Source organism: Theropithecus gelada, chromosome 17 (assembly GCF_003255815.1).
Source record: "Theropithecus gelada isolate Dixy chromosome 17, Tgel_1.0, whole genome shotgun sequence".
NCBI classification, from domain to species: Eukaryota; Metazoa; Chordata; class Mammalia; order Primates; family Cercopithecidae; genus Theropithecus; species Theropithecus gelada.
Window position 1 is genome coordinate 10,782,697 of NC_037685.1, and position 13,143 is coordinate 10,795,839.

Sequence of the window (13,143 nt, forward strand, 5' to 3'; positions counted from 1 at the left end):
AACTGATAATCATCCCTTAAAAGGCACTAATCTAAACTCAAAGAATCCATCTGGGTTTGATCTGAACATTCATTGCCTTTTAAGTCACAACTTGAACTGATTCTCTCATCTTCCTATGATTGAATTTTCTCCCCAATTACTCATTTCCTTCAAAGATGTTTCAGAAAATTTTCTTTCCTGTTCTCTTAAAAGTCTCTTTGTGTTTTCCAGCAAATCTTTCTTCCTCAATTTTGTTTCGTCACCAGTGTGAACATCCCATTTTTCCTTGGTTACCTGATGTTGACCCATCTCCAATTTATGACTTCAAAAGTCTTTGTCTTGGATTTGTGCTGCAGGGAAAACTTGTTCACAGTATTCAAATAATAAAGGTAAACTTACAACTCACTATTATCAGAGAGATCCAAATCAAATTAAGTACCAGGAACCATGTCTATGTATGACATGGCCTTGGAACCAACCATCCAATTTTCTTGAATATAATTTTCTTCACCTGTAAAACCATTCTAATCCCTAAGAAAAAATATAAGGACAAATAAGATAAACTACGTGAGGAATGCCATATCATGTTTAGTAAAAACTAGGCATGCTATTCATTCTAGTTTGTTAAAAAGAAAGACTTGGCCTCACTGTAATTTCTGCAGAGTATCTGTGGCCTGACACAGCCCTCTCAGCTGGAATAATCACATTTGTCCTTAGGTGGCTGGATTAGCCCTTGACTTTTAAAAATATTTTTTATGATTTTATCATTTAGCTGATTTATTTATGGTACTCCTTTATTTTTCTATGACAACTTTTCCCAGTTTTACATTTTTAATACAAAGTCGAAAAGATATATGTGTGTCACTGACACACACACACACACACTCTCACACATTTTTACATGCTGTAACTTAACTACAACCCTTTTTAACATTCCACTTTTAGCCCAGTTTTATGAAAGCAGAAAGAAAGCTATGACATATGCAACAATTGTTGATTTTAGCTTCACTAACTCACCTGGCTGTTTGATGGGTTCTCAATTTTAATTATTTAATATCTTTCCAATTCAACTAATTTTCTCCATTCCCACTGCCCCTCCCCACCAGTAAAAGTTCCAATCTTTTCTTTCTTAGAGTCCTGCTCAATATAATAGCTTCCACATCACCCACCTCCAATCTCTTACTATCCATGTCATAGCCAAATCTCATGAAAGTAAAGATTTTTCCTTTTTCTTCCTTTTTTTTTTTTTAGACAGAGTCTCCTTCTGTCACCCAGGCTGGAGTGCAGTGGCGTGATCTCCGCTCACTCCAACCTTCGCCTCCAGGGTTCAAGCTCTTCTTCTATCTCAGCCGCCTGAGTAGCTGGGATTACATGCACGCACCACCACATCTAGTTCATTTTTGTATTTTTTGTAGAGGCGGGGTTTCACCATGTTGGCCACGCTGGTCTCAAACTCCTAACCTCAAGTGATCCATCTGCCTCGGCTTCCCTAAGAGCTGGGATTACAGTCATGAGCCATGACACCTTGCCTGAAAGTGAGGATTTGAATATACACTCTATGCCTGTTCTTAGGATCCAGTCCAGTGCTTCTCATGGCTGTCAGCGCCCTTTGTTCTCAGTTCCCTGTCTGTCTGTATGGATCCCTTGCTCCTCCACCTCCCCCTTGCTCTCTGTGCCCCAGGTACATAGGCCTTCTTTCCTTTTCACTAGCGAACGACTTCATTCTTTCTTTTAAGTCAGTCTTTGCACATTCTGTTCTCACTTTCTAGAAGAGCCCTCTATGCCCTGGCCCCAGACTTGCCTATGCCTTCTTCATGCCATCACTTTAATATTATGTGCTCAAAGCTGGAGGCTCAGGTTCCTGACTCTTCACTATCTACCTAGGAAAGAACTGTCAACATCTCAAGAATCAGCTCATGGCTTACTTTTTTAAAGAGCTGCACCTGACCTTCCCCAATCTACCCCACTTGCTTGTGTTTGCATCTCCCCTGCTGTATGTGAGTTTGCCATCCCTAGCTGTGCATCAGAGTCACCCATGGAGCTTTTAAAACATGCAAATAGCTCAGCCCTGCCATCTGAGATTCTGAATCATCAGGTCTGGTTTGGGGCCTCTGCAACTGTATATTTTTGGTTAATCTTACTATTCTACAGGTCATTTTAATGAGTAATTCCAGTAAAGAAAAACAGTCTCTTAAACTCTTTATTGCCCTTTTTCGGGGGCTGGGGCCAAGGAGGGTAGGATTAGGATTCTGACCTCTAACTAGGTCATAGCACCAAAAGGGCAGAAATACTTTCTTAGTATATATATATATCCCAAACATCCGCTGCAATGCTTGGCACATATTGTCACTGAATGAAAAAATGCTTATCAAATTAGATTACATGGAAAGCCACAGGAGAAACATGGTCATTATTTTGGCAATGTCAATGGAAAGTAATTTAAAACATTATTTTTATGTTATAATAAGTGTGTATATACTAAGAATAACAAATCTCGTTAATTTAATATAAAGCATGACTCTCCAAAGGTATGTCTTGCCTAGGGCTGGAGAGGATCACAAAGATTCACCACCTCAACCCACTCTGCATTTATTGAACTTCCTGTTGGCCTTGCATTCAATCCCTGATGTAATTCTCAAATCCCTTCCAATTTCCTGTCTCTAAAAACATAGTTTACAATCTATACACTAACCTTAAATAGAGGTCCCATTGTATATGTTTTTCCCAAGCAAAGTTGTCTTTAAAAAAATCATGTAATAAATTCACAAGATAACTCAAGTCTTTGGTCTATACTAAATAGAGAATATATAAACTATAACAACATTTCTATGTAATCAAGAATTGCCCACTGGTGTAAACACTGGCAAACCATAACATTTGCCACATCCTTTTCCTTCCTTTTATAACCCTTTCCACACTTATCGTAGACCTTCTGCCCTGTCTTCAGATTCAGGGAAATTTTTGCTACCCTCCCGCCTCTTCCATATCCCACTTTGAATTGTCTTATACCACAAATTACCACTGCTTTTACACTTTTCTTTCCTTTTCTTTCCTTTTCTTTTCTTTGTTGAGACAGAGTCTTGCTCTGTTACCCAGGCTGGAGAGCAGTGGTGGGATCTCGGCTCACTGCAACCTCCACCTCCCAGGTTCAAGCGATTCTCCTGCCTCAGGCTCCCAAGTAGCTGGGATTATACGCACCCACCACCACGTCTGGCTAATTGTTTGGATATTTTTAGTAGAGATGGGGTTTCACCATGTTGGACAGGCTGGTCTCGAACTCCTGATCTCTGGTGATCCACCTGTCTCAGCCTCCCAAAGTGCAGGAATTACAGGCGTGAGCCACTGCGCCCACCCTGCTTTTACGTTTTTCATTCAAGCAACCCATTTCTCCCTCAGAACTAGGCAATCAGCTGCAGTGAATGATAAAGATACAGGTGATGTTCCCCAGGCCCACATCCACAGAATATTTCTGAAATGGACTAAGGAATCTGTGGTTTTGCATAAAAACACATTGCATAAAAGTATCTCCTACACCAAGACAAAAAAGTACTGAACTGAAAAGTCAAAGTCTAAATTTTATTTTAAAAGATTCTCAATCTAATTTTATCATCAGAAATGGAGAAACTTTAATGTATATTTAAAGTTCATTTTCCAGATGTTTTTAGGAGGTTGAGATCCTAGGCAATGAATTCTGTGAGCACAAGTTAAACTACTTTGATTAGCTAGAGGTGCTTTATAATGCCTTCATCAGTTTCCAAGAAAGGAATGACGACTTTAAAAACCTTGTCTAACAGAACAAAACAACACAAACTAAAAAAAAAATTTAAAAAAAAAATCATTTTCCACTGAGTAAAAATTGATTGAGAGAGATTTTCTTTTTTTTAAAAAAAAGTGTTTTACTTCACTGTAAAGATAACAAGTCATATATTGTGTTCTCTCTTCTAGGCCTGCACTTGGTCTTCAGGAAAAGAACTGTATATCAAACTTAGGTTAATACACTACCTGTCTCACATGGTGCAATGTATTTAGATTTCTTTTTCTTTCCTACTGAATCTTGACAAATTATCACTTTCAAATTTAAAAGAATGAGTAGATTTTTACACAAAACTAGAAACATGCCTTGTCATATTACTATCTGAATTATGATGCAAAGTTATGCTTGCTTCTTCAGAGTAAATTATAGATTTTTTTTTAATTGGCTATTGTTAAAAAATTGTAACTTTGCTAGTCAATTTCTTTTACTTTTATTCTCACTTTTTGATATTCCACTAAAGTCTTTTAAGATTCCTGCTACGTTAGTGACCAGCATAGAAACTATTTGTAATCTAGTCTCACTCTCTTATAAGAAATATGTATAATACAGTGGCTGGGGGGGAAAAGACACCCCAAAGAGCCGTGGAAACTTTGGACAGGATGCATCAAACTTATCTGGGATGGCACAGCGAGTTATATAATGTCCCATGCTTCAAAATTTTCATCTCTAAACGGAGGGATAACAATTCTGACCTCACAGATGTGTTGTTAAGAATGAAGGTGAAATAACTTGCAACAGCCTGGGCACACATCAAGCCCTCCCCCTCCATAAATGCTCACTGGTACTGTGAAGTAACTCACTATCCATCATGTCTCTATGTTTAGTTTTACCTTTGTTCAATTACAAAAGTGCAAATAGGACAAAAAGTACCTAACAGCATTGGGTGAGAATTTAGCCATTTGGCAAATGGATATCTAAAAATCATGTTTCCATCAAATCATTGGATTTGGCTCTCTACATTGATCAGATTTATCATAAAATCACTGAATCTTCACTCTATGCTGTATTGATACAAAGCCTTCACTAGTTTAAATTCTGTATCCTAAAGCCAACCCATGGATTTATCTTTTGGAAGATAAGCAGGCATTTTTACTATTTAGAGTATTCTTTTACTTTTTAAAGATAGTGTTTTCCTTCTGCTTTCAACTTTTATTAAGAAGGCCTTTAAATTCTTCAAATGCCATTATGCAATCCTGATCACTTTCTTTAAAAAATGGAAAACTGTCTCCATTTTATTTATTTCAATTAAGTTAGTACCCTTACTTATAAATAGAAGATTACAACTGTAGATTATAGATATCAATAAAAGAGACATATTGCTGTCAAATTCTTTCTCTGATCTGTTTGTTTGCTCATTAACTTGAAAGGTCCAATCTTTGATCTTTGGTTTCAAAGACATCAAGATGACTTCCAAATGTTTGATTTATTGTCTACTTTTACATCACATTCCATATAAAATGCATTTCCCCAAATTTAATAGTTAAATAAAATGGGTTATATCCAAGGGATGTTAAGTATTCAAACTTTCCATATGATAGACTCGTTATTAGTTTGTGTTAGTTTGCTCACATTTAAACAAAACCATTTTAAACATGCAGTAGATTATAGCCAATGGTAGTTATTATTAATATTCTGGAATTGATAAGTTATTTATGTCTGGCATTCTTCCTACTGATTATTCAGAGAGACAGGCGGCTTATAAATATCTCATCACTCCACCGTCACAGAAATTTCATCGACAGTGCTCATGCACAGCTATTAGCAATACGAATCTAACCATTACAAGAAGGAGGAAAATCGAACATGTGGCATTAATACGCAGTCCTGGTTCCTAACCATCTGATAGGCAGATGGTGTGAAGCGGATTCTCCAGCTGAAATGAAGGGGCACATCATTTAAAACCTTGTTTGCATTCTAACTGATATCAGTGCCATATTGATATACATGATACATCATGGCAGTATTTGAACAATCTAGTTTGTTTCAGTCATAAATGTTTACAGCCTTGTTTTTTTAAACTTATAAACATGTTCAGAAGAGTGTATTTTTAATTTATGAAACCTATTGTTTACTTCTGTTGAACTAGAAGATTAGTGGAAAGCAGGAATATTAAATTACTTCAACCAGAGCAATATAACCAAGACAGATGAATAAAGTGGGTTTCTATTTTCAATAAGGGTGTTAGCAAAAGAATTTTAAAATTAGCTCAGGCATTTTGTGCATTAAATACATTTATTCATTTAAACCTTTCAGCTATTTTTCCCCAAGTGGTATACAGAGAAACTTAATGCTTTACATAGTCATTCATTTAAAACTCTCACTGTGTGCAATTAATCTTGTCCAACAATTCAATTCAGAAAGTAAAACATCAAAAAGCATAGTTCAATTCAACAGTCATTACTGTGAAGTAATCTTTCTGCTCTTGACAGTTCCTATAGACTCTTTGCAAAACTCTGTTGAAGGTGCATTGTAAGCTCCACATGAGTTTGAATTACAGCTCAATTGAAATCACTCCAAGTCTTAGAATAACTCTTGGCTCAATATAACAATTTGAAAACACCAGTACCTTTTTTCTCCCTGTTTCCCTCCTATCCTTATTTAAATACCAGCTGTCAGAAACTGACACTAACTTTCAGTTATTTTAGTTCTCAATACTTTCTAAATAAATTAAAATCGTGATTGAAACATGCATGTCTTCACTCTTGAATGATTAAATAACCAGAATGATAAGCAGATGGAATAAATAACTTAATTGTAAATCTGGTTAGACTGAAGATTTTGAGTGTGAACTTTTCTCTTAATGTCCATTAGACTGACTTTGCTTGGCCTTTGAAACACATTTGTATTCTGCGGAGAAAAAGAAAAATTGATTCTTGAGGCCATTAATGGAAACCCTCCTTATACCAGTTTTGAGTCTTTCAATTGATTGAATTAGATTTTTTAAATGTTTGTACTAACAACAACAACAAAAAAACCCACTAATTTGGAGATATATACAGTAAGAACGATGTTGTTATAATATGAACAATGAATTATAAATAAAATAGATGTCAGATTTAGCATTATTTTTCTGGATAGCTTAAAATCTCAATTTCTCAGATTGAAGAGGTTATAGAAGTGAAATCAGAAAGAGTAAACACCACAGGGAAGTCATCTGGCCATATCAATCACTGAGGAACTTCTATGAAAGCTTTTGGAAAGCTCACCTTCCGATCACTAACCCAGAATCAGACTGAAACGGAATCAATAAAACTTTTAAATCTCTGTAATTTGGTTTAAAATAAAATATTACCTAATTTGTATAAAGTTGAACTTGGCACTATAAGGTCTTAAATATGTAAATTTTACTCCACCTTTAACATTACTACCTTTAGAAAACTATTTCTAAACAACCTCTTGGTGTCTTACACTTATAAAACTTTGGGACTAGAAAGACTTTACCTATATAACCCTTTTATTTTACTGATGATTAAATTTAGGGGCAATGAGGTTAATCATTTCTATAAAGTCACACCATTAAATAATCATAGAGTAACCCCAATTCTCCTTACTCCCAGTTCAGCACTGACCACACACACTCTATGAATAAATATTAAAAGAAAAGTACAGAAGACAGTAAACTATGGAGCCTTTGAAAGAGATGATCCCCCTTTGCTCTAGCAGTTTGTGGATTATCTAGGAAGTCAAAGTTATAGACACTCAGGTATGTCACAAATACAGCAATATAAATTGACTCCACTTAGAAATCTGATCTAAATGTTTGTGTTTCAGTTTTATAGAATTTAGACTATATCTGCCACAGAAACAATGGCCATTGAACTTTATGCACAAAATTTTAACCTATACTATTGGTGAAATACAATATAATTTGTTCCTGAATCCTATATATTACATAGGGCACAATGAGAAAAAAAAAAAAAAAAAAAAGTAAAGTAAATAAATTATCCTTCTCTGCATATCTTTAACATAAAACAAATTCTAACCAGAAACAAATTGAACTAGATACACCTTAACTCTAATTTTCTTTTAGGCACCCCCTCATTATATCTTTTTCAATTATTTAATAAACTAGGCATTAGATATCTTCTTGTTAGTCTAAGGCCCAATACATCTTACTACTCACAGGACTCATCACCCAAAATTACTTAGTGAATTGACTCCATGTAGGTAGCTCTAACTAGCATGAGAGTGCCTGAAAGTGTGTGATATTCTAAAAGGATGTTTTTGTTTGTTAAGAGGCTACTTGTTAAAGTATTGGTGATAGTTCAGGCAGTATAATAAGTGAAAAGAGGAAAAGATACCATAAATGTAATTTCCTGCAAAAGAATAACCTCATTGGCATTTCAGTCTAAGTATAATCTCCTCAAATGTTCTACTTTTCTCAATATCATGTAAATCCTTGTCTAAATCCATTGCTACCTCAATGTCTCAGTTGTTTTTTTCTTTTTCTGGATTCCAAGTACTACATGGGGTTCTGTCCATGTATAGCTTATTGTTGAGGACATAAAATGACAAAAAAATCAAAAGAGGTGGCTATTTTTACATGTAAGTCTTGTTTGGGATGAGCCATCCAATGAAATAAAAATAGCTGGAAAATATGTGGCCACAAAAGTCTTCTGATACAGTAAATAAATGTTTTTCATGGAAAAGACTCATGCAAGAAATTTATTCATGTATACATATATATGTATGAATATATGTACACATTCATATATATACACACACATAGAACACAGAATACACACACATACACACACACACAATATTCTTTCTAAGTGGAGGTCAAAGTCTGAGTGGGCTAGGAACAATATACACGCAGTCACTGGTTAACAATAGCAACAGAGAAATCAGTGGTTGAGGCATTATATTTTTTACTTCTTTGTCATTAGGTCTAGCATTTATAACATCATCTCATTTAAACTCCATCATCAACCTACAAGGTAAGTGTTTTCCTCATTTAGTTACAAAGGAAATGCGAATAGTCAGAGGCCAGTTGTAGCGCTTTCAAAAGTAGGTTTGTGGCTGCAGTTTTAAAGTTGGACTACGGAAAAAAAAACAATCCTAGTTAATTTGGAAAAACACATCATGCCATGTGATAAGGAAGATTCAAATGAAACATGAGTTGTGGTCCGTAGTCTCTAGTCGTTGTCATCTCCTAGAGGGTGGATTGCTAAAGGGTATGAAGTCCTTATCTTGGCACAATTTCATAATCATGGTCAAGTTACTCAATTATTTGAGCGTGACTTAGACAAATTACTTAGATAGTCTGATTATAAGGAGACTTTACACCTTATAGTTAAAAAAATAAATGGTGTCTAGGTTTGAAAGTATTTATTTTATGAGGTCTGATTATTATATTCATTCAACCCATCTCACCTAGGAACAGAGCAACTGTATATCAGGAAGAATTACCAATGTGTAGTATTATATTATTCACTTCTCTTTTTGCCGCAAAAACTTATTCCAACAGAAAGAAATGTTTAGTTACTAACATGCCAAGAAATGTGAACCTTTTGTGTATTCTGACAGGAACTTTTGCTTTGTTTCAAAACATCTGTAAGTCATAGCAAATCTTCAATTTTCCTAACATCTTTTCATTTTAGACGCAATGTCTGTAGTTATACTGATCCAATGACTTCTCTTGACCTAATTTATACTGTACCAGGAGATTCTATTAAAAGAAACTAAATCACTGCAGTAGATTTATTCACCTTAAATAATTTAAGCTAATTGAAAAAGAACCAAACTAAAACTAAAACACTTCTCTCAAGCATTCAAATTCTGCATGTCAATTAGTAATTTAAATAACCAGCTAATCACAAAAGCTTTGTGAGAAACACGGACCTGTGCTATGTACATATCTCTCTACCTCCATTGAGCTGAAGATAGAAGTAAACATCAATTCTGATTCTACAAGTATGTATATCTCTTCTGTAGTTATTAGGTAATTCCAATAAAATGTTTTCATTGATGGACTTGAGATATTTTTTAACTTTTCCAAAAAAATTTCAAAAGAACATAGAAAAATAGAAATTTCACATCTAGTCACTCTTCTTTGTCAATGAGTTATGATAGTTCAAATTTGTAAGGTGACTTAAACAAAACAAAATGTAAAATACTTGTTATCTACAAAGATTAATACATCATAATAACCAAAGACTGAACTCCTATGGATTGGTTTAAAAATAACAAATTCAGGCCGGGCTCAGTGGCTCATGCCTACAATCCCAGCACTTTGGGAGGCCGTGGAAAGCAGATCACTTGAGGTCAGGAGTTCGAGACCAGCCTGGCCAACACAGTGAAACCAATCTCTACTGAAAAAAATATACAAAAATTAGCCGGACATGGTGGCACGCGCCTGTAATCCCAGCTACCCGGGAGGCTGGGGCAGGAGAATGATGTAAACCCGGGAGGAAGAAGTTGCAGTGAGCAGAGATCATGCCACTGCACTCCAGCCTGGGTAACAGAGTGAGACTCCATCTCAAAAAAAAAAAAAAAAATTACAAACTCAGTTTAATATTATTATTGTCTTATTGTTACTTTTCTTCTTCTTAAGATGAAGTTGTTAAATATGATTTTGACGGCCGGGCGCGGTGGCTCACGCCTGTAATCCCAGCACTTTGGGAGGCCGAGGCGGGTGGATCACGAGGTCAGGAGGTCGAGACCATCCTGGCTAACATGGTGAAACCCCGTCTCTACTAAAAATGCAAAAAATTAGCCGGGCGAGGCGGCGGGCGCCTGTAGTCCCAGCTACTCGGGAGGCTGAGGCAGGAGAATGGCGTGAACCCGGGAGGCGGAGCTTGCAGTGAGCCGAGATCGCGCCACTGCACTCCAGCCTGGGCGACTAAGCGAGACTCTGTCTCAAAAAAAAAAAAAAAAAAAAAAATATGATTTTGATTTATGCAATGTTCACAGTGGCACATAATGTGAGTAGAAATTATAATATTCTAATTGTCCCATCCTTTGGAACTCCATTTGTAAAATCAGTGGTCATTTTTCTTACGCATGTATTTGATTTTATAATTCAGCCATTTGTAATACCTGGAATATGTGGCATAATGACACGTATGACAGTCCTACAAAGAGTTTCAAAAGCTTTTTGCAATACTCTTACCATACATCTTTCTTATGAGAATTAGAAAATTCAAACATAACTTTATCTTGGAGGTAAAGCCCTTTGAAATATTGCTAAAGTGCATACTGAATAAAGACAACACACTTAAGCGGACTTTCTCCCCTTTAAACAGCATTCATCTTTTCAAAAGCAATAGATTCTCAGTCCACACGGAGTCTGTTGCATTATTCATTTCATGTGCAACCTCATGCTGGACCATAAATTGTTACTTTATCTAATCAAAGGAGACTTAACTCTACAGAAGGTCAAAGGTTTAATTTTGTGAAGTATTATCTTACGCTATGAGTTTAACCGAAAAATAGAAGAAGAAAAACAGCCAAGAAACTGGTAATAAATGAACCTTTATTGCCTCAGGCATTGGCCTAGTTAATAAACTTTCATTGAAGGTTTCTTTCAACTGTTACGGACAATGAGAGGGGAAAAATCTTAAATTACAGCCATGTGTGACTTTTAAAGCAGTCATTCTTTTTATCTCAACCTTCCTAGCTCAGGGAAAGAAGAAAAAAAAAGACAAAGAGAGATTGTCTTCGATCTCTTAACCAAAAATGTATGTTTCTAAACAGATTAAAAAGTACAGATAAACTTTTCTGAAAGCAGAGGTCAGCTTTGAACAATATTAAAAAAAAAAAAATGCTTTCTTGAGGTGTTGAATCTTAGAAAACAATCTCTCTAGCTCAATGTAAAACTACAAAAGGGAGGAGGAGGATATGTTTTCTTCCCAACAAGCCTAACTCTTAAATTGTAGTCTCCTGCTTAGCACAACATAATGCCTTATAATCTTGTCATTATTGCACAAAGTCAGCTGTAGTTTTGATATTAATTAAATGCATTGTAAATAAAACAGTATCTATGTATTATCTGACCTGTTTTAATGAAGAAATCCTCTATCATCAGAAATGCTAGTAGCAGAATAATTAATTGATATACAATTAAAATTTTTAAGAGGAACAATTTTATCTTCTAAGCTGATATTCTCAACCAACAATGTTCTATGTGTCGTTTTTATATCAATATTTTCTGGAGAAGTAAATGAACTGAGTTCTTCTCAACTATATCCACTTTTTCAGCCGGCACTGTGTTGAGGACGAAAGTTATCACAGCCTCAATTCCACTTCCATGCCACAGTATAAATAAGGTAGATCTTCCTGTCACCAACAGAGTTCATATAAACTGTGAAATAAGGAAGAAGCAATGTTTTGCATCATACCTCAGATCTTCTCCAAGAGAAGGGGAAAGAGAGCTGGCTCTGTACTCCTAACGGGACCCTCTCTGCCAGGTTCTATCCACAAATCATAATGCTCTCAGCAGGGCACCCAACCCTATTCCACCTAGCAGCATTTGGACAGAACTGGGGCTCTACTTCATTCCAGGGACATGTCCCCAGGATGCTATCTTGGCCACCTTTGAATCTGAACATGATGGCTGCTTACACCAGCAGCACCAGGTGAAAGCAAGGCCAGGCTCCTACTAAGAAATGCACTCTGCACAGCTGGAAGGCAATGAGTTCTACTGGGGTCAAGGATGAAGCAGGTTTATAGCAGCAGCTCTGCTTCTTTTCTATATTTGCCAAGAATAGCAAAGGAGACTTCTGAGAAGAGACCATCTAACCTGAATCATGAATGTAAAAAAAAAAATCAAGTTCTATTCATAGAATATTAAGGACACAAACACGGTGTTTCTAAGAATGTGGTTAAACTTAGATATCAGAATCCAAAGCAAGTTGCAACAATTGGTTTTCATTGAATTAGTGGAGAGTTTTAGAATCAACGAGCAGGTCTGATTTTATGCAAGAGACCATAAAGTGCTACTCCAAGTTTAGGAGGGGAAGCATTGTCGGAAGAGCAATTGATAAACATGATTCCCCCCACACTTGACTTACGGCATAATTTTTACAAGTGCATATAACTGAGGATCTTAAGAAAAGGTAAAGAAAATGCAGAAATATCAACTACTTTCTGGAATGAAACACTGTAGTTTAGAATGTACATAAATGAAAGACAAGTTGCATGTATGTGTGTAAATGATTTAGTAATAGCAAGGGTGGTCATGGTTTATAATTTCAATAATCTCACTTATTGTTCTTTAAGAGAAAAAGCCTGAGGTATATTTAGAAGGTGATCTCAAGGTCAGAGAAGCATGGGAGAGTAACAAAAGCAGGTATCTCAAGTCTAATTCTTTGTTCCATTAATCAGACTTTTATGGGCTTGGGAAAGTT

The 13,143-nt window shown here is 35.9% G+C and overlaps 1 protein-coding gene across 3 annotated transcripts in view; it reads right to left on the bottom strand.

The window, feature by feature from the left end:
* Window positions 1–13,143, bottom strand: part of DACH1 (dachshund family transcription factor 1) — a 410,550-nt gene that overhangs the window by 196,001 nt on the left and 201,406 nt on the right. The gene's annotated exons all lie outside the window — the stretch shown is intronic.